This window comes from Ascaphus truei, chromosome 4 (assembly GCF_040206685.1).
Source record: "Ascaphus truei isolate aAscTru1 chromosome 4, aAscTru1.hap1, whole genome shotgun sequence".
Taxonomy (NCBI): Eukaryota; Metazoa; Chordata; class Amphibia; order Anura; family Ascaphidae; genus Ascaphus; species Ascaphus truei.
This window is the reverse complement of record NC_134486.1, coordinates 417,260,102-417,282,713: the sequence shown is the minus strand read 5'-3', so window position 1 is coordinate 417,282,713 and position 22,612 is coordinate 417,260,102.

Here is a 22,612-nt window from a genome sequence, read left to right as displayed (position 1 = left end):
ACTGTACTGTAAGAGGAGTATTAGAGGTAGGTTACTGTATAGTAAGAATGAGTAATAGAGGTAGGGTACTGCACGGTAAGCGGAGTAATAGAGGTATGGTACTGTACAGTAAGTGGAATAATAGAGGTAAGGTTCTGTACGGTAAGTGGAGTAATAGAGGTAGGGTACTGTACGGAAAGTGGAGTAATAGAGGTAGGGTACTGTACGGTAAGTGGAGTAATAGAGGTAGGGTACTGTACGGTAAGCGGAGTAATAGAGGTAGGGTACTGTACGGTAAGTGGAGTAATAGAGGTTGGTTACTTTACAGTAAGTGGAGTAATAGAGGTAGGGTACTGTACGGTAAGTGGAGTAATAGAGGTAGGTTACTGTATAGTTAGAATGAGTAATAGACATATGGTACTGTACGGTAAGAGGAGTAATAGAGGTAGGTTACTGTATAGTAAGAATGAGTAATAGACATAGGGTACTGTACGGTAAGAGGAGTAATAGAGGTAGGGTACTGTTCGGTAAGTGGAGTAATAGACGTTGGTTACTGCACGGTAAGTGGAGTAATAGAGGTATGGTACTGTACGGTAAGTGGAGTAATAGAGGTAGGGTACTGCACGGTAAGTGGAGTAATAGAGGTATGGTACTGTACGGTAAGTGGAGTAATAGAGGTAGGGTACTGCACTGTAAGTGGAGTAATAGAGGTAGGGTACTGTACGGTATGGAGTAATAGAGGTAGGGTACTGTACGGTAAGAGGAGTATTAGAGGTAGGGTACTATACGGTAAGTGGAGTAATAGAGGTAGGGTACTGCATGGTAAGAAGAGTAATAGAGGTAGGTAAATGTACGGTAAGAAGAGTAATAGAGGTAGGGTACTGCATTGTAAGTGGAGTAATAGAGGTAGGGTACTGTACGGTAAGAAGAGTAATAGAGGTAGGGTACTGCATGGTAAGTGGAGTAATAAAGGTAGGGTACTGTACGGTAAGTGGAGTAATAGAGGTATGGTACTGTACGGTAAGTGGAGTAATAGAGGTAGGGTACTGTACGGTAAGTGGGGTATTAGAGGTCGGGTACTGTACGGTAAGCGGAGTAATAGAGGTAGGGTACTGTACGGTAAGTGGAGTAATAGAGGCAGGGTACTGTATGGTAAGTGGAGTAATAGAGGCAGGGTACTGTATGCTAAGTGGAGTAATAGAGGTAGGGTACTGTATGCTAAGTGGAGTAATAGAGGTAGGGTCCTGTACGGTAAGTGGAGTAATAGAGGTAGGGTACTGTACGGTAAGTGGAGTAATAGAGGTAGGGTACTGTACGGTAAGAAGAGTAATAGAGGTAGGGTACTGTACGGTAAGAAGAGTAATAGAGGTAGGGTACTGCATGGTAAGTGGAGTAATAGAGGTAGGGTACTGTACGGTAAGAAGAGTAATAGAGGTAGGGTACTGCATGGTAAGTGGAGTAATAAAGGTAGGGTACTGTACGGTAAGTGGAGTAATAGAGGTATGGTACTGTACGGTAAGTGGAGTAATAGAGGTAGGGTACTGTACGGTAAGTGGGGTATTAGAGGTCGGGTACTGTATGGTAAGCGGAGTAATAGAGGCAAGGTACTGTATGGTAAGTGGAGTAATAGAGGCAGGGTACTGTATGCTAAGTGGAGTAATAGAGGTAGGGTACTGTATGGTAAGTGGAGTAATAGAGGTAGGATACTGCACTGTAAGTGGAGTAATAGAGGTAGGGTACTGTATGGTAAGTGGAGTAATAGAGGTAGGGTACTGCACTGTAAGTGGAGAAATAGAGGCAGGGTACTGTACGATAAGTGGAGTAATAGAGGTAGGGTACTGTACGGTAAGAGGATTATTAGAGGTAGGGTACTGTACGGTAAGTGGAGTAATAGAGGTAGGGTACTGTACGGTAAGAAGAGTAATAGAGGTAGGGTACTGCACTGTAAGTGGAGTAATAGAGGTAGGGTACTGTACGGTAAGTGGAGTAATAGAGGTAGGGTACTGTACGGTAAGTGGAGTAATAGAGGTAGGGTACTGTACGGTAAGAAGAGTAATAGAGGTAGGGTACTGCACTGTAAGTGGAGTAATAGAGGTAGGGTACTGTACGGTAAGTGGAGTAATAGAGGTAGGGTACTGTACGGTAAGTGGAGTAATAGAGGTAGGGTACAGTACGGTAAGTGGAGTAATAGAGGTAGGGTACTGTATGGTAAGTGGAGTAATAGAGGTAGTGTACTGTACGGTAAGTGGAGTAATAGAGGTAGGGTACAGCACAGTAAGTGGAGTAATAGAGGTAGGGTACTGTATGGTAAGTGGAGTAATAGAGGTAGGGTACTGTACGGTAAGTGGAGTAATAGAGGTAGGGTACTGTACGGTAAGAAGAGTAATAGAGGTAGGGTACTGCATGGTAAGTGGAGTAATAGAGGTAGGGTACTGTACGGTAAGTGGAGTAATAGAGGTAGGGTACTGTATGGTAAGTGGAGTAATAGAGGCAGGGTACTGTACGGTAAGTAGAGTAATAGAGGTAGGTTAATGTTTGGTAAATGGAGTAATAGAGTTAGGGTACTGTATGTTAAGTGGAGTAATAGAGGTAGGGTACTGTACGGTAAGCGGAGTAATAGAGGTAGGGTACTGTACGGTAAGCGGAGTAATAGAGGTAGGGTACTGCACGGTAAGTGGAGTAATAGAGGTAGGGTACTGTATGGTAAGTGGAGTAATAGAGGTAGGGTACTGTAAGGTAAGTGGAGTAATAGAGGTAGGTTAATGTTTGGTAAGTGGAGTAATAGAGGTAGGGTACTGTATGGTAAGTGGAGTAATAGAGCTAGGGTACAGCACAGTAAGTGGAGTAATAGAGGTAGGGTACTGCACGGTAAGTGGAGTAATAGAGGTAGGGTACTGTATGGTAAGTGGAGTAATAGAGCTAGGGTACAGCACAGTAAGTGGAGTAATAGAGGTAGGGTACTGCACAGTAAGTGGAGTAATAGAGGTAGGGTACTGTATGGTAAGTGGAGTAATAGAGCTAGGGTACAGCACAGTAAGTGGAGTAATAGAGCTAGGGTACAGCACAGTAAGTGGAGTAATAGAGGTAGGGTACTGCACGGTAAGTGGAGTAATAGAGGTAGGGTACTGTATGGTAAGTGGAGTAATAGAGCTAGGGTACAGCACAGTAAGTGGAGTAATAGAGGTAGGGTACTGCACGGTAAGTGGAGTAATAGAGGTAGGGTACTGTATGGTAAGTGGAGTAATAGAGGTAGGGTACTGTATGGTAAGTGGAGTAATAGAGGCAGGGTACTGTACGGTAAGTGGAGTAATAGAGGTAGGTTAATGTTTGGTAAGTGGAGTAATAGAGGTAGGGTACTGTATGGTAAGTGGAGTAATAGAGGTAGGGTACTGCACGGTAAGTGGAGTAATAGAGGTAGGGTACTGTACGGTAAGAGGAGTAATAGAGGTAGGGTACTGTACGGTAAGTGGAGTAATTGAGGTAGGGTACTGCACAGTAAGTGGAGTAATAGAGGTAGGGTACTGTATGGTAAGTGGAGTAATAGAGGAAGGGTACAGCACAGTTAGTGGAGTAATCGAGGTAGGGTACTGTATGGTAAGTGGAGTAATAGAGGTAGGGTACTGTACGGTAAGTGGAGTAATAGAGGTAGGGTTCTGTACAGTAAGTGGAGTAATAGAGGTAGGGTACTGTACGGTAAGTGGAGTAATAGAGGTAGGGTACTGCACGGTAAGTGGATTAATAGAGGTAGGGTACTGTATGGTAAGTGGAGTAATAGAGGCAGGGTACTGTACGGTAAGTGGAGTAATAGAGGTAGGTTAATGTTTGGTAAGTGGAGTAATAAAGGTAGGGTACTGTATGGTAAGTGGAGTAATAGAGGTAGGGTACTGCACGGTAAGTGGAGTAATAGAGGTAGGGTACTGCATGGTAAGTAGAGTAATAGAGATAGGGTACTGCACGGTAAGCGGAGTAATAGAGATAGGGTACTGCATGGTAAGAGGAGTATTAGAGGTAGGGTACTGTTCGGTAAGCGGAGTAATAGAGATAGGGTACTGCACGGTAAGAGGAGTAATAGAGGTAGGGTACTGTATGGTAAGTGGAGTAATAGAGGTAGGGTACTGTACGGTAAGTGGAGTAATAGAGGTAGGGTACAGCACAGTAAGTGGAGTAATAGAGATAGGGTACTGTACGGTAAGTGGAGTAACAGAGATAGGGTACTGTACGGTAAGTGGAGTAATAGAGGTAGGGTACTGTACGGTAAGAGGAGTAATAGAGGTAGGGTACTGTACGGTAAGTGGAGTAATAGAGGTAAGGTACTGCACGGTAAGAGGAGTAATAGAGATAGGGTACTGCACGGTAAGAGGAGTATTAGAGGTAGGGTACTGTACGGTAAGTGGAGTAATAGAGGTAGGGTACTGTACGGTAAGTGGAGTAATAGAGGTAGGTTAATGTTTGGTAAGTGGAGTAATAGAGGTAGGGTACTGTATGGTAAGTGGAGTAATAGAGGCAGGGTACTGTACGGTAAGTGGAGTAATAGAGGTAGGTTAATGTTTGGTAAGTGGAGTAATAGAGGTAGGGTACTGCATGGTAAGTGGAGTAATAGAGGTAGGGTACTGCACGGTAAGTGGAGTAATAGAGGTAGGGTACTGTACAGTAAGTGGAGTAATTGAGGTAGGGTACTGCACAGTAAGTGGAGTAATAGAGGTAGGGTACTGTATGGTAAGTGGAGTAATAGAGATAGGGTACAGCACAGTAAATGGAGTAATCGAGGTAGGGTACTGTATGGTAAGTGGAGTAATAGAGATAGGGTACTGTACGGTAAGTGGAGTAATAGAGGTAGGGTTCTGTATGGTAAGTGGAGTAATAGAGGTAGGGTACTGTATGGTAAGTGGAGTAATAGAGGTAGGGTACTGTATGGTAAGTGGAGTAATAGAGGCAGGGTACTGTACGGTAAGTGGAGTAATAGAGGTAGGTTAATGTTTGGTAAGTGGAGTAATAGAGGTAGGGTACTGTACAGTAAGTGGAGTAATAGAGGTAGGGTACAGCACAGTAAGTGGAGTAATAAAGGTAGGGTACTGTACGGTAAGTGAAGTAATAGAGGTAGGGTACTGCACTGTAAGTGGAGTAATAGAGATAGGGTACTGTACGGTAAGTGGAGTAAAAGAGGCAGGGTACTGCACTGTAAGTGGAGTAATAGTGGTAGGGTACAGCAAGGTAAGCGGTGTAATAGAGGTAGGGTACTGTACGGTAAGTGGAGTAATAGAGGTAGGGTACTGTACGGTAAGTGGAGTAATAGAGGTAGGGTACTGTACGGTAAGTGGAGTAATAGAGGTAGGGTACTGTACGGTAAGTGGAGTAAAAGAGGTAGGGTACTGCACAGTAAGTGGAGTAATAGAGGTAGGGTACTGTACAGTAAGAGGAGTAATAGAGGTAGGGTACTGTACGGAAAGTGGAGTAATAGAGGTAGGGTACTGCATGGTAAGTGGAGTAATAGAGGTAGAGTACTGTACGGTAAGAGGAGTATTAGAGGTAGGGTACTGTACGGTAAGAAGAGTAATAGAGATAGGGTACTGTACTGTAAGAGGAGTATTAGAGGTAGGTTACTGTATAGTAAGAATGAGTAATAGAGGTAGGGTACTGTACAGTAAGAGGAGTAATAGAGGTAGGGTACTGTACGGAAAGTGGAGTAATAGAGGTAGGGTACAGCACAGTAAATGGAGTAATCGAGGTAGGGTACTGTATGGTAAGTGGAGTAATAGAGATAGGGTACTGTACGGTAAGTGGAGTAATAGAGGTAGGGTTCTGTATGGTAAGTGGAGTAATAGAGGTAGGGTACTGTATGGTAAGTGGAGTAATAGAGGTAGGGTACTGTATGGTAAGTGGAGTAATAGAGGCAGGGTACTGTACGGTAAGTGGAGTAATAGAGGTAGGTTAATGTTTGGTAAGTGGAGTAATAGAGGTAGGGTACTGTACAGTAAGTGGAGTAATAGAGGTAGGGTACAGCACAGTAAGTGGAGTAATAAAGGTAGGGTACTGTACGGTAAGTGAAGTAATAGAGGTAGGGTACTGCACTGTAAGTGGAGTAATAGAGATAGGGTACTGTACGGTAAGTGGAGTAAAAGAGGCAGGGTACTGCACTGTAAGTGGAGTAATAGTGGTAGGGTACAGCAAGGTAAGCGGTGTAATAGAGGTAGGGTACTGTACGGTAAGTGGAGTAATAGAGGTAGGGTACTGTACGGTAAGTGGAGTAATAGAGGTAGGGTACTGTACGGTAAGTGGAGTAATAGAGGTAGGGTACTGTACGGTAAGTGGAGTAAAAGAGGTAGGGTACTGCACAGTAAGTGGAGTAATAGAGGTAGGGTACTGTACAGTAAGTGGAGTAATAGAGGTAGGGTACTGTACAGTAAGAGGAGTAATAGAGGTAGGGTACTGTACGGAAAGTGGAGTAATAGAGGTAGGGTACTGCATGGTAAGTGGAGTAATAGAGGTAGAGTACTGTACGGTAAGAGGAGTATTAGAGGTAGGGTACTGTACGGTAAGAAGAGTAATAGAGATAGAGTACTGCACGGTAAGTGGAGTAATAGAGGTAGGGTACTGTACGGTAAGTGGAGTAATAGAGGTAGGGTACTGTACTGTAAGAGGAGTATTAGAGGTAGGTTACTGTATAGTAAGAATGAGTAATAGAGGTAGGGTACTGCACGGTAAGCGGAGTAATAGAGGTATGGTACTGTACAGTAAGTGGAATAATAGAGGTAAGGTACTGTACGGTAAGTGGAGTAATAGAGGTAGGGTACTGCACGGTAAGTGGAGTAATAGAGGTAGAGTACTGTACGGTAAGAGGAGTATTAGAGGTAGGGTACTGTACGGTAAGAAGAGTAATAGAGATAGAGTACTGCACGGTAAGTGGAGTAATAGAGGTAGGGTACTGTACGGTAAGTGGAGTAATAGAGGTAGGGTACTACATGGTAAGGGAGTAATAGAGGTAGGGTACTGTACGGTAAGAGGAGTATTAGAGGTAGGGTACTGTACGGTAAGTGGAGTAATAGAGGTAGGGTACTGTACGGTAAGTGGAGTAATAGAGGTAGGGTACTGTACGGTAAGAGGAGTATTAGAGGTAGGGTACTGTACGGTAAGAAGAGTAATAGAGGTAGGGTACTGTACGGTAAGTGGAGTAATAGAGGTAGGGTACTGTACGGTAAGAGGAGTATTAGTGGTAGGGTACTGTACGGTAAGTGGAGTAATAGAGGTAGGGTACAGCACAGTAAGTGGAGTAATAGAGGTAGGGTACTGTATGGTAAGTGGAGTAATAAAGGTAGGGTACTGTATGGTAAGTGGAGTAATTGAGGTAGGGTACTGTACGGTAAGTGGAGTAATAGAGGTAGGGTACTGCATGGTAAGTGGAGTAATAGAGGTAGGGTACTGTAAGGTAAGTGGAGAAATAGAGGTAGGGTTCTGCACAGTAAGTGGAGTAATAAAGGTAGGGTACTGTACGGTAAGAAGAGTAATAGAGGTAGGGTACTGTACGGTAAGTGGAGTAATAGAGGCAGGGTACTGTATGGTAAGTGGAGTAATAGAGGCAGGGTACTGTATGCTAAGTGGAGTAATAGAGGTAGGGTACTGTATGGTAAGTGGAGTAATAGAGGTAGGGTACTGCACTGTAAGTGGAGTAATAGAGGTAGGGTACTGTACGGTAAGTGGAGTAATAGAGGTAGGGTCCTGTACGGTAAGTGGAGTAATAGAGGTAGGGTACTGTACGGTAAGAAGAGTAATAGAGGTAGGGTACTGCATGGTAAGTGGAGTAATAGAGGTAGGGTACTGTACGGTAAGAAGAGTAATAGAGGTAGGGTACTGCATGGTAAGTGGAGTAATAGAGGTATGGTACTGTACGGTAAGTGGAGTAATAGAGGTAGGGTACTGTACGGTAAGTGGGGTATTAGAGGTCGGGTACTGTACGGTAAGCGGAGTAATAGAGGTAGGGTACTGTACGGTAAGTGGAGTAATAGAGGCAAGGTACTGTATGGTAAGTGGAGTAATAGAGGCAGGGTACTGTATGCTAAGTGGAGTAATAGAGGTAGGGTACTGTATGGTAAGTGGAGTAATAGAGGTAGGATACTGCACTGTAAGTGGAGTAATAGAGGTAGGGTACTGTATGGTAAGTGGAGTAATAGAGGTAGAGTACTGTACGGTAAGAGGAGTATTAGAGGTAGGGTACTGTACGGTAAGAAGAGTAATAGAGATAGAGTACTGCACGGTAAGTGGAGTAATAGAGGTAGGGTACTGTACGGTAAGTGGAGTAATAGAGGTAGGGTACTACATGGTAAGTGGAGTAATAGAGGTAGGGTACTGTACGGTAAGAGGAGTATTAGAGGTAGGGTACTGTACGGTAAGTGGATTAATAGAGGTAGGGTACTGTACGGTAAGTGGAGTAATAGAGGTAGGGTACTGTACGGTAAGTGGAGTAATAGAGGTAGGGTACTCTACGGTAAGTGGAGTAAAAGAGGTAGGGTACTGCACAGTAAGTGGAGTAATAGAGGTAGGGTACTGTACGGTAAGAGGAGTAATAGAGGTAGGGTACTGTACGGTAAGTGGAGTAATAGAGGTAGGGTACTGCACAGTAAGTGGAGTAATAGAGGTAGGGTACTGTATGGTAAGTGGAGTAATAGAGGTAGGGTTCTGCACAGTAAGTGGAGTAATAGAGGTAGGGTACTGTACGGTAAGTGGAGTAATAGAGGTAGGGTACTGTACGGTAAGCGGAGTAATAGAGGTAGGGTACTGTACGGTAAGTGGAGTAATAGAGGTAGGGTACTGTACGGTAAGTGGAGTAATAGGGGTAGGTTACTGTATACTAAGAATGAGTAATAGACATAGGGTACTGTACGGTAAGTGGAGTAATAGAGGTAGGGTACAGCACAGTAAGTGGAGTAATAGAGGTAGGGTACTGTACGGTAAGTAGAGTAATAGAGGTAGGGTACTGCATGGTAAGTGGAGTAATAAAGGTAGGGTACTGTACGGTAAGTGGAGTAATAGAGGTATGGTACTGTACGGTAAGTGGAGTAATAGAGGTAGGGTACTGTACGGTAAGTGGGGTATTAGAGGTCGGGTACTGTACGGTAAGCGGAGTAATAGAGGTAGGGTACTGTACGGTAAGTGGAGTAATAGAGGCAGGGTACTGTATGGTAAGTGGAGTAATAGAGGCAGGGTACTGTATGCTAAGTGGAGTAATAGAGGTAGGGTACTGTATGGTAAGTGGAGTAATAGAGGTAGGGTACTGCACTGTAAGTGGAGTAATAGAGGTAGGGTACTGTACGGTAAGTGGAGTAATAGAGGTAGGGTACTGTACGGTAAGTGGAGTAATAGAGGTAGGGTACTGTATGGTAAGTGGAGTAATAGAGGTAGGGTACTGTACGGTAAGTGGAGTAATAGAGGTAGGGTACTGTACGGTAAGAAGAGTAATAGAGGTAGGGTACTGTACGGTAAGTGGAGTAATAGAGGTAGGGTACTGTACGGTAAGAAGAGTAATAGAGGTAGGGTACTGCATGGTAAGTGGTGTAATAAAGGTAGGGTACTGTACGGTAAGTGGAGTAATAGAGGTATGGTACTGTACGGTAAGTGGAGTAATAGAGGTAGGGTACTGTACGGTAAGTGGGGTATTAGAGGTCGGGTACTGTACGGTAAGCGGAGTAATAGAGGTAGGGTACTGTACGGTAAGTGGAGTAATAGAGGCATGGTACTGTATGGTAAGTGGAGTAATAGAGGCAGGGTACTGTATGCTAAGTGGAGTAATAGAGGTAGGGTACTGTATGGTAAGTGGAGTAATAGAGGTAGGATACTGCACTGTAAGTGGAGTAATAGAGGTAGGGTACTGTATGGTAAGTGGAGTAATAGAGGTAGAGTACTGTACGGTAAGAGGAGTATTAGAGGTAGGGTACTGTACGGTAAGAAGAGTAATAGAGATAGAGTACTGCACGGTAAGTGGAGTAATAGAGGTAGGGTACTGTACGGTAAGTGGAGTAATAGAGGTAGGGTACTACATGGTAAGTGGAGTAATAGAGGTAGGGTACTGTACGGTAAGAGGAGTATTAGAGGTAGGGTACTGTACGGTAAGTGGAGTAATAGAGGTAGGGTACTCTACGGTAAGAGGAGTAAAAGAGGTAGGGTACTGCACAGTAAGTGGATTAATAGAGGTAGGGTACTGTATGGTAAGTGGAGTAATAGAGGTAGGGTTCTGCACAGTAAGTGGAGTAATAGAGGTAGGGTACTGTACGGTAAGTGGAGTAATAGAGGTAGGGTACTGTACGGTAAGCGGAGTAATAGAGGTAGGGTACTGTACGGTAAGTGGAGTAATAGAGGTAGGGTACTGTACGGTAAGTGGAGTAATAGGGGTAGGTTACTGTATACTAAGAATGAGTAATAGACATAGGGTACTGTACGGTAAGTTGAATAATAGAGGTAGGGTACAGCACAGTAAGTGGAGTAATAGAGGTAGGGTACTGTATGGTAAGTGGAGTAATAGAGGTAGGGTACTTTACGGTAAGTGGAGTTATAGAGGTAGGGTACTGTACGGTAAGTGGAGTAATAGAGGTAGGGTACTGTACGGTAAGTGGAGTAATAGAGGTAGGGTACTGTATGGTAAGTGGAGTAATAGTGGTAGGGTACAGTACGGTAAGCGGAGTAATAGAGGTAGGGTACTGTACGGTAAGTGGAGTAATAGAGGTAGGGTACTGTACGGTAAGTGGAGTAATAGAGGTAGGGTACTGTACGGGAAGAGGAGTAACAGAGGTAGGGTACTGTACGGTAAGTGGAGTAAAAGAGGTAGGGTACAGTACGGTAAGTGGAGAAATAGAGGTAGGGTACTGTATGGTAAGTGGAGTAATAGTGGTAGGGTACAGTACGGTAAGCGGAGTAATAGTTGTAGGGTACTGTATGGTAAGTGGAGTAATTTAGGTAGGGTACTGTACGGTAAGAGGAGTAATAGAGGTAGGGTACTGTACGGTAAGTGGAGTAATAGAGGTAGGGTACTGTACGGTAAGTGGAGTAATAGAGGTAGGGTACTGTACGGTAAGTGGAGTAAAAGAGGTAGGGTACTGCACAGTAAGTGGAGTAATAGAGGTAGGGTACTGTACGGTAAGAGGAGTAATAGAAGTATGGTACTGTACAGTAAGTGGAATAATAGAGGTAAGGTACTGTACGGTAAGTGGAGTAATAGAGGTAGGGTACTGCACGGTAAGTGGAGTAATAGAGGTAGAGTACTGTACGGTAAGAGGAGTATTAGAGGTAGGGTACTGTACGGTAAGAAGAGTAATAGAGATAGAGTACTGCACGGTAAGTGGATTAATAGAGGTAGGGTACTGTACGGTAAGTGGAGTAATAGAGGTAGGGTACTACATGGTAAGTGGAGTAATAGAGGTAGGCTACTGTACGGTAAGAGGAGTATTAGAGGTAGGGTACTGTACGGTAAGTGGAGTAATAGAGGTAGGGTACTGTACGGTAAGTGGAGTAATAGAGGTAGGGTACTGTACGGTAAGAGGAGTATTAGAGGTAGGGTACTGTACGGTAAGAAGAGTAATAGAGGTAGGGTACTGTACGGTAAGTGGAGTAATAGAGGTAGGGTACTGTACGGTAAGAGGAGTATTAGTGGTAGGGTACTGTACGGTAAGTGGAGTAATAGAGGTAGGGTACTGTACGGTAAGTGGAGTAAAAGAGGTAGGGTACTGCACAGTAAGTGGAGTAATAGAGGTAGGGTACTGTACGGTAAGAGGAGTAATAGAGGTAGGGTACTGTACGGTAAGTGGAGTAATAGAGGTAGGGTACTGCACAGTAAGTGGAGTAATAGAGGTATGGTACTTTATGGTAATTGGAGTAATAGAGGTAGGGTTCTGCACAGTAAGTGGAGTAATAGAGGTAGGGTACTGTACGGTAAGTGGAGTAATAGAGGTAGGGTACTGTACGGTAAGCGGAGTAATAGAGGTAGGGTACTGTATGGTAAGTGGAGTAATAGAGGTAGGTTACTTTACAGTAAGTGGAGTAATAGAGGTAGAGTACTGTACGGTAAGTGGAGTAATAGAGGTAGGTTACTGTATAGTAAGAATGAGTAATAGACATAGGGTACTGTACGGTAAGTGGAGTAAAAGAGGTAGGGTACTGCACAGTAAGTGGAGTAATAGAGGTAGGGTACTGTACGGTAAGAGGAGTAATAGAGGTAGGGTACTGTACGGTAAGTGGAGTAATAGAGGTAGGGTACTGCACAGTAAGTGGAGTAATAGAGGTATGGTACTTTATGGTAATTGGAGTAATAGAGGTAGGGTTCTGCACAGTAAGTGGAGTAATAGAGGTAGGGTACTGTACGGTAAGTGGAGTAATAGAGGTAGGGTACTGTACGGTAAGCGGAGTAATAGAGGTAGGGTACTGTATGGTAAGTGGAGTAATAGAGGTAGGTTACTTTACAGTAAGTGGAGTAATAGAGGTAGAGTACTGTACGGTAAGTGGAGTAATAGAGGTAGGTTACTGTATAGTAAGAATGAGTAATAGACATAGGGTACTGTACGGTAAGAGGAGTAATAGAGGTAGGTTACTGTATAGTAAGAATGAGTAATAGACATAAGGTACTGTACGGTAAGAGGAGTAATAGAGGTAGGGTACTGTTCGGTAAGTGGAGTAATAGACGTTGGTTACTGCACGGAAAGTGGAGTAATAGAGGTATGGTACTGTACGGTAAGTGGAGTAATAGAGGTAGGGTACTGCACTGTAAGTGGAGTAATAGAGGTAGGGTACTGTACGGTATGTGGAGTAATAGAGGTAGGGTACTGTACGGTAAGAGGAGTATTAGAGGTAGGGTACTATACGGTAAGTGGAGTAATAGAGGTAGGGTACTGCATGGTAAGAAGAGTAATAGAGGTAAGGTACTGTACGGTAAGAAGAGTAATAGAGGTAGGGTACTGCATTGTAAGTGGAGTAATAGAGGTAGGGTACTGTACGGTAAGAAGAGTAATAGAGGTAGGGTACTGCATGGTAAGTGGAGTAATAAAGGTAGGGTACTGTACGGTAAGTGGAGTAATAGAGGTAGGGTCCTGTACGGTAAGTGGAGTAATAGAGGTAGGGTACTGTACGGTAAGTGGGGTATTAGAGGTCGGGTACTGTACGGTAAGCGGAGTAATAGAGGTAGGGTACTGTACGGTAAGTGGAGTAATAGAGGCAGGGTACTGTATGGTAAGTGGAGTAATAGAGGCAGGGTACTGTATGCTAAGTGGAGTAATAGAGGTAGGGTACTGTATGGTAAGTGGAGTAATAGAGGTAGGGTACTGCACTGTAAGTGGAGTAATAGAGGTAAGGTACTGTACAGTAAGTGGAGTAATAGAGGTAGGGTACTGTACGGTAAGTGGAGTAATAGAGGTAGGGTACTGTACGGTAAGTGGAGTAATAGAGGTAGGGTACTGTACGGTAAGAAGAGTAATAGAGGTAGGGTACTGCATGGTAAGTGGAGTAATAGAGGTAGGGTACTGTACGGTAAGAGGAGTATTAGAGGTAGGGTACTGTACGGTAAGAAGAGTAATAGAGATAGAGTACTGCACGGTAAGTGGAGTAATAGAGGTAGGGTACTGTACGGTAAGTGGAGTAATAGAGGTAGGGTACTACATGGTAAGTGGAGTAATAGAGGTAGGGTACTGTACGGTAAGAGGAGTATTAGAGGTAGGGTACTGTACGGTAAGTGGAGTAATAGAGGTAGGGTACTGTACGGTAAGAGGAGTATTAGAGGTAGGGTACTGTACGGTAAGAAGAGTAATAGAGGTAGGGTACTGTACGGTAAGTGGAGTAATAGAGGTAGGGTACTGTACGGTAAGCGGAGTATTAGAGGTAGGGTACTGTACGGTAAGTGGAGTAATAGAGGTAGGGTACAGCACAGTAAGTGGAGTAATAGAGGTAGGGTACTGTATGGTAAGTGGAGTAATAGAGGTAGGGTACTGTATGGTTAGTGGAGTAATAGAGGTAGGGTACTGTACGGTAAGTGGAGTAATAGAGGTAGGGTACTGTACGGTAAGTGGAGTAATAGAGGTAGGGTACTGTATGGTAAGTGGAGTAATAGTGGTAGGGTACAGTATGGTAAGCGGAGTAATAGAGGTAGGGTACTGTACGGTAAGTGAAGTAATAGAGGTAGGGTACTGTACGGTAAGTGGAGTAATAGAGGTAGGGTACTGTACGGTAAGTGGAGTAATAGAAGTAGGGTACTGTACGGTAAGTGGAGTAAAAGAGGTAGGGTACTGCACAGTAAGTGGAGTAATAGAGGTAGGGTACTGTACGGTAAGAAGAGTAATAGAGATAGAGTACTGCACGGTAAGTGGAATAATAGAGGTAGGGTACTGTACGGTAAGTGGAGTAATAGAGGTAGGGTACTACATGGTAAGTGGAGTAATAGAGTTAGGGTACTGTACTGTAAGAGGAGTATTAGAGGTAGGTTACTGTATAGTAAGAATGAGTAATAGAGGTAGGGTACTGCACGGTAAGCGGAGTAATAGAGGTATGGTACTGTACAGTAAGTGGAATAATAGAGGTAAGGTTCTGTACGGTAAGTGGAGTAATAGAGGTAGGGTACTGTACGGAAAGTGGAGTAATAGAGGTAGGGTACTGTACGGTAAGTGGAGTAATAGAGGTAGGGTACTGTACGGTAAGCGGAGTAATAGAGGTAGGGTACTGTACGGTAAGTGGAGTAATAGAGGTTGGTTACTTTACAGTAAGTGGAGTAATAGAGGTAGGGTACTGTACGGAAAGTGGAGTAATAGAGGTAGGTTACTGTATAGTTAGAATGAGTAATAGACATAGGGTACTGTACGGTAAGAGGAGTAATAGAGGTAGGTTACTGTATAGTAAGAATGAGTAATAGACATAGGGTACTGTACGGTAAGAGGAGTAATAGAGGTAGGGTACTGTTCGGTAAGTGGAGTAATAGACGTTGGTTACTGCACGGTAAGTGGAGTAATAGAGGTATGGTACTGTACGGTAAGTGGAGTAATAGAGGTAGGGTACTGCACGGTAAGTGGAGTAATAGAGGTATGGTACTGTACGGTAAGTGGAGTAATAGAGGTAGGGTACTGCACTGTAAGTGGAGTAATAGAGGTAGGGTACTGTACGGTATGGAGTAATAGAGGTAGGGTACTGTACGGTAAGAGGAGTATTAGAGGTAGGGTACTATACGGTAAGTGGAGTAATAGAGGTAGGGTACTGCATGGTAAGAAGAGTAATAGAGGTAGGTAAATGTACGGTAAGAAGAGTAATAGAGGTAGGGTACTGCATTGTAAGTGGAGTAATAGAGGTAGGGTACTGTACGGTAAGAAGAGTAATAGAGGTAGGGTACTGCATGGTAAGTGGAGTAATAAAGGTAGGGTACTGTACGGTAAGTGGAGTAATAGAGGTATGGTACTGTACGGTAAGTGGAGTAATAGAGGTAGGGTACTGTACGGTAAGTGGGGTATTAGAGGTCGGGTACTGTACGGTAAGCGGAGTAATAGAGGTAGGGTACTGTACGGTAAGTGGAGTAATAGAGGCAGGGTACTGTATGGTAAGTGGAGTAATAGAGGCAGGGTACTGTATGCTAAGTGGAGTAATAGAGGTAGGGTACTGTATGCTAAGTGGAGTAATAGAGGTAGGGTCCTGTACGGTAAGTGGAGTAATAGAGGTAGGGTACTGTACGGTAAGTGGAGTAATAGAGGTAGGGTACTGTACGGTAAGAAGAGTAATAGAGGTAGGGTACTGTACGGTAAGAAGAGTAATAGAGGTAGGGTACTGCATGGTAAGTGGAGTAATAGAGGTAGGGTACTGTACGGTAAGAAGAGTAATAGAGGTAGGGTACTGCATGGTAAGTGGAGTAATAAAGGTAGGGTACTGTACGGTAAGTGGAGTAATAGAGGTATGGTACTGTACGGTAAGTGGAGTAATAGAGGTAGGGTACTGTACGGTAAGTGGGGTATTAGAGGTCGGGTACTGTATGGTAAGCGGAGTAATAGAGGCAAGGTACTGTATGGTAAGTGGAGTAATAGAGGCAGGGTACTGTATGCTAAGTGGAGTAATAGAGGTAGGGTACTGTATGGTAAGTGGAGTAATAGAGGTAGGATACTGCACTGTAAGTGGAGTAATAGAGGTAGGGTACTGTATGGTAAGTGGAGTAATAGAGGTAGGGTACTGCACTGTAAGTGGAGAAATAGAGGCAGGGTACTGTACGATAAGTGGAGTAATAGAGGTAGGGTACTGTACGGTAAGAGGATTATTAGAGGTAGGGTACTGTACGGTAAGTGGAGTAATAGAGGTAGGGTACTGTACGGTAAGAAGAGTAATAGAGGTAGGGTACTGCACTGTAAGTGGAGTAATAGAGGTAGGGTACTGTACGGTAAGTGGAGTAATAGAGGTAGGGTACTGTACGGTAAGTGGAGTAATAGAGGTAGGGTACTGTACGGTAAGAAGAGTAATAGAGGTAGGGTACTGCACTGTAAGTGGAGTAATAGAGGTAGGGTACTGTACGGTAAGTGGAGTAATAGAGGTAGGGTACTGTACGGTAAGTGGAGTAATAGAGGTAGGGTACAGTACGGTAAGTGGAGTAATAGAGGTAGGGTACTGTATGGTAAGTGGAGTAATAGAGGTAGTGTACTGTACGGTAAGTGGAGTAATAGAGGTAGGGTACAGCACAGTAAGTGGAGTAATAGAGGTAGGGTACTGTATGGTAAGTGGAGTAATAGAGGTAGGGTACTGTACGGTAAGTGGAGTAATAGAGGTAGGGTACTGTACGGTAAGAAGAGTAATAGAGGTAGGGTACTGCATGGTAAGTGGAGTAATAGAGGTAGGGTACTGTACGGTAAGTGGAGTAATAGAGGTAGGGTACTGTATGGTAAGTGGAGTAATAGAGGCAGGGTACTGTACGGTAAGTAGAGTAATAGAGGTAGGTTAATGTTTGGTAAATGGAGTAATAGAGTTAGGGTACTGTATGTTAAGTGGAGTAATAGAGGTAGGGTACTGTACGGTAAGCGGAGTAATAGAGGTAGGGTACTGTACGGTAAGCGGAGTAAAAGAGGTAGGGTACTGCACGGTAAGTGGAGTAATAGAGGTAGGGTACTGTATGGTAAGTGGAGTAATAGAGGTAGGGTACTGTAAGGTAAGTGGAGTAATAGAGGTAGGTTAATGTTTGGTAAGTGGAGTAATAGAGGTAGGGTACTGTATGGTAAGTGGAGTAATAGAGCTAGGGTACAGCACAGTAAGTGGAGTAATAGAGGTAGGGTACTGCACGGTAAGTGGAGTAATAGAGGTAGGGTACTGTATGGTAAGTGGAGTAATAGAGCTAGGGTACAGCACAGTAAGTGGAGTAATAGAGGTAGGGTACTGCACAGTAAGTGGAGTAATAGAGGTAGGGTACTGTATGGTAAGTGGAGTAATAGAGCTAGGGTACAGCACAGTAAGTGGAGTAATAGAGCTAGGGTACAGCACAGTAAGTGGAGTAATAGAGGTAGGGTACTGCACGGTAAGTGGAGTAATAGAGGTAGGGTACTGTATGGTAAGTGGAGTAATAGAGCTAGGGTACAGCACAGTAAGTGGAGTAATAGAGGTAGGGTACTGCACGGTAAGTGGAGTAATAGAGGTAGGGTACTGTATGGTAAGTGGAGTAATAGAGGTAGGGTACTGTATGGTAAGTGGAGTAATAGAGGCAGGGTACTGTACGGTAAGTGGAGTAATAGAGGTAGGTTAATGTTTGGTAAGTGGAGTAATAGAGGTAGGGTACTGTATGGTAAGTGGAGTAATAGAGGTAGGGTACTGCACGGTAAGTGGAGTAATAGAGGTAGGGTACTGTACGGTAAGAGGAGTAATAGAGGTAGGGTACTGTACGGTAAGTGGAGTAATTGAGGTAGGGTACTGCACAGTAAGTGGAGTAATAGAGGTAGGGTACTGTATGGTAAGTGGAGTAATAGAGGAAGGGTACAGCACAGTTAGTGGAGTAATCGAGGTAGGGTACTGTATGGTAAGTGGAGTAATAGAGGTAGGGTACTGTACGGTAAGTGGAGTAATAGAGGTAGGGTTCTGCACGGTAAGTGGAGTAATAGAGGTAGGGTACTGTACGGTAAGTGGAGTAATAGAGGTAGGGTACTGCACGGTAAGTGGATTAATAGAGGTAGGGTACTGTATGGTAAGTGGAGTAATAGAGGCAGGGTACTGTACGGTAAGTGGAGTAATAGAGGTAGGTTAATGTTTGGTAAGTGGAGTAATAAAGGTAGGGTACTGTATGGTAAGTGGAGTAATAGAGGTAGGGTACTGCACGGTAAGTGGAGTAATAGAGGTAGGGTACTGCATGGTAAGTAGAGTAATAGAGGTAGGGTACTGCACGGTAAGCGGAGTAATAGAGATAGGGTACTGCATGGTAAGAGGAGTATTAGAGGTAGGGTACTGTTCGGTAAGCGGAGTAATAGAGATAGGGTACTGCACGGTAAGAGGAGTAATAGAGGTAGGGTACTGTATGGTAAGTGGAGTAATAGAGGTAGGGTACTGTACGGTAAGTGGAGTAATAGAGGTAGGGTACAGCACAGTAAGTGGAGTAATAGAGATAGGGTACTGTACGGTAAGTGGAGTAACAGAGATAGGGTACTGTACGGTAAGTGGAGTAATAGAGGTAGGGTACTGTACGGTAAGAGGAGTAATAGAGGTAGGGTACTGTACGGTAAGTGGAGTAATAGAGGTAAGGTACTGCACGGTAAGAGGAGTAATAGAGATAGGGTACTGCACGGTAAGAGGAGTATTAGAGGTAGGGTACTGTACGGTAAGTGGAGTAATAGAGGTAGGGTACTGTACGGTAAGCGGAGTAATAGAGGTAGGTTAATGTTTGGTAAGTGGAGTAATAGAGGTAGGGTACTGTATGGTAAGTGGAGTAATAGAGGCAGGGTACTGTACGGTAAGTGGAGTAATAGAGGTAGGTTAATGTTTGGTAAGTGGAGTAATAGAGGTAGGGTACTGCATGGTAAGTGGAGTAATAGAGGTAGGGTACTGCACGGTAAGTGGAGTAATAGAGGTAGGGTACTGTACAGTAAGTGGAGTAATTGAGGTAGGGTACTGCACAGTAAGTGGAGTAATAGAGGTAGGGTACTGTATGGTAAGAGGAGTAATAGAGATAGGGTACAGCACAGTAAATGGAGTAATCGAGGTAGGGTACTGTATGGTAAGTGGAGTAATAGAGATAGGGTACTGTACGGTAAGTGGAGTAATAGAGGTAGGGTTCTGTATGGTAAGTGGAGTAATAGAGGTAGGGTACTGTATGGTAAGTGGAGTAATAGAGGTAGGGTACTGTATGGTAAGTGGAGTAATAGAGGCAGGGTACTGTACGGTAAGTGGAGTAATAGAGGTAGGTTAATGTTTGGTAAGTGGAGTAATAGAGGTAGGGTACTGTACAGTAAGTGGAGTAATAGAGGTAGGGTACAGCACAGTAAGTGGAGTAATAAAGGTAGGGTACTGTACGGTAAGTGAAGTAATAGAGGTAGGGTACTGCACTGTAAGTGGAGTAATAGAGATAGGGTACTGTACGGTAAGTGGAGTAAAAGAGGCAGGGTACTGCACTGTAAGTGGAGTAATAGGGGTAGGGTACAGCAAGGTAAGCGGTGTAATAGAGGTAGGGTACTGTACGGTAAGTGGAGTAATAGAGGTAGGGTACTGTACGGTAAGTGGAGTAATAGAGGTAGGGTACTGTACGGTAAGTGGAGTAATAGAGGTAGGGTACTGTACGGTAAGTGGAGTAAAAGAGGTAGGGTACTGCACAGTAAGTGGAGTAATAGAGGTAGGGTACTGTACAGTAAGAGGAGTAATAGAGGTAGGGTACTGTACGGAAAGTGGAGTAATAGAGGTAGGGTACTGCATGGTAAGTGGAGTAATAGAGGTAGAGTACTGTACGGTAAGAGGAGTATTAGAGGTAGGGTACTGTACGGTAAGAAGAGTAATAGAGATAGGGTACTGTACTTTAAGAGGAGTATTAGAGGTAGGTTACTGTATAGTAAGAATGAGTAATAGAGGTAGGGTACTGTACAGTAAGAGGAGTAATAGAGGTAGGGTACTGTACGGAAAGTGGAGTAATAGAGGTAGGGTACAGCACAGTAAATGGAGTAATCGAGGTAGGGTACTGTATGGTAAGTGGAGTAATAGAGATAGGGTACTGTACGGTAAGTGGAGTAATAGAGGTAGGGTTCTGTATGGTAAGTGGAGTAATAGAGGTAGGGTACTGTATGGTAAGTGGAGTAATAGAGGTAGGGTACTGTATGGTAAGTGGAGTAATAGAGGCAGGGTACTGTACGGTAAGTGGAGTAATAGAGGTAGGTTAATGTTTGGTAAGTGGAGTAATAGAGGTAGGGTACTGTACAGTAAGTGGAGTAATAGAGGTAGGGTACAGCACAGTAAGTGGAGTAATAAAGGTAGGATACTGTACGGTAAGTGAAGTAATAGAGGTAGGGTACTGCACTGTAAGTGGAGTAATAGAGATAGGGTACTGTACGGTAAGTGGAGTAAAAGAGGCAGGGTACTGCACTGTAAGTGGAGTAATAGTGGTAGGGTACAGCAAGGTAAGCGGTGTAATAGAGGTAGGGTACTGTACGGTAAGTGGAGTAATAGAGGTAGGGTACTGTACGGTAAGTGGAGTAATAGAGGTAGGGTACTGTACGGTAAGTGGAGTAATAGAGGTAGGGTACTGTACGGTAAGTGGAGTAAAAGAGGTAGGGTACTGCACAGTAAGTGGAGTAATAGAGGTAGGGTACTGTACAGTAAGAGGAGTAATAGAGGTAGGGTACTGTACGGAAAGTGGAGTAATAGAGGTAGGGTACTGCATGGTAAGTGGAGTAATAGAGGTAGAGTACTGTACGGTAAGAGGAGTATTAGAGGTAGGGTACTGTACGGTAAGAAGAGTAATAGAGATAGAGTACTGCACGGTAAGTGGAGTAATAGAGGTAGGGTACTGTACGGTAAGTGGAGTAATAGAGGTAGGGTACTGTACTGTAAGAGGAGTATTAGAGGTAGGTTACTGTATAGTAAGAATGAGTAATAGAGGTAGGGTACTGCACGGTAAGCGGAGTAATAGAGGTATGGTACTGTACAGTAAGTGGAATAATAGAGGTAAGGTACTGTACGGTAAGTGGAGTAATAGAGTTAGGGTACTGCACGGTAAGTGGAGTAATAGAGGTAGAGTACTGTACGGTAAGAGGAGTATTAGAGGTAGGGTACTGTACGGTAAGAAGAGTAATAGAGATAGAGTACTGCACGGTAAGTGGAGTAATAGAGGTAGGGTACTGTACGGTAAGTGGAGTAATAGAGGTAGGGTACTACATGGTAAGGGAGTAATAGAGGTAGGGTACTGTACGGTAAGAGGAGTATTAGAGGTAGGGTACTGTACGGTAAGTGGAGTAATAGAGGTAGGGTACTGTACGGTAAGTGGAGTAATAGAGGTAGGGTACTGTACGGTAAGAGGAGTATTAGAGGTAGGGTACTGTACGGTAAGAAGAGTAATGGAGGTAGGGTACTGTACGGTAAGTGGAGTAATAGAGGTAGGGTACTGTACGGTAAGAGGAGTATTAGTGGTAGGGTACTGTACGGTAAGTAGAGTAATAGAGGTAGGGTACAGCACAGTAAGTGGAGTAATAGAGGTAGGGTACTGTATGGTAAGTGGAGTAATAGAGGTAGGGTACTGTATGGTAAGTGGAGTAATTGAGGTAGGGTACTGTACGGTAAGTGGAGTAATAGAGGTAGGGTACTGCATGGTAAGTGGAGTAATAGAGGTAGGGTACTGTAAGGTAAGTGGAGAAATAGAGGTAGGGTTCTGCACAGTAAGTGGAGTAATAAAGGTAGGGTACTGTATGGTAAGTGGAGTAATAGAGGTAGGGTACTGTACGGTAAGTGGAGTATTAGAGGTAGGTTAATGTTTGGTAAGTGGAGTAATAGAGGTAGGGTACTGTATGGTAAGTGGAGTAATTAAGGTAGGGTACAGCACAGTAAGTGGAGTAATAGAGATAGGGTACTGCACGGTAAGTGGAGTAATAGAGGTAGGGTACTGCACGGTAAGTGGAGTAATAGAGGTAGGGTACTGTACGGTAAGTGGAGTAACAGAGGCAGGGTACTGCATGGTAAGTGGAGTAATAGAGATAGGGTACTGTACGGTAAGTGGAGTAATAGAGGTAGGGTACTGCACGGTAAGAGGAGTAATAGAGATAGGGTACTGCACGGTAAGAGGAGTATTAGAGGTGGGGTACTGTACGGTAAGTGGAGGAATAGAGATAGGATACTGCACGGTATGTGGAGTAATAGAGGTAGGGTACTGTATGGTAAGTGGAGTAATAGAGGTAGGGTACTGCACGGTAAGTGGAGTAATAGAGGTAGGGTACTGCATGGTAAGTAGAGTAATAGAGTTAGGGTACTGCACGGTAAGCGGAGTAATAGAGATAGGGTACTGCATGGTAAGAGGAGTATTAGAGGTAGGGTACTGTTCGGTAAGCGGAGTAATAGAGATAGGGTACTGCACGGTAAGAGGAGTAATAGAGGTAGGGTACTGTATGGTAAGTGGAGTAATAGAGGTAGGGTACTGTACGGTAAGTAGAGTAATAGAGGTAGGGTACAGCACAGTAAGTGGAGTAATAGAGATAGG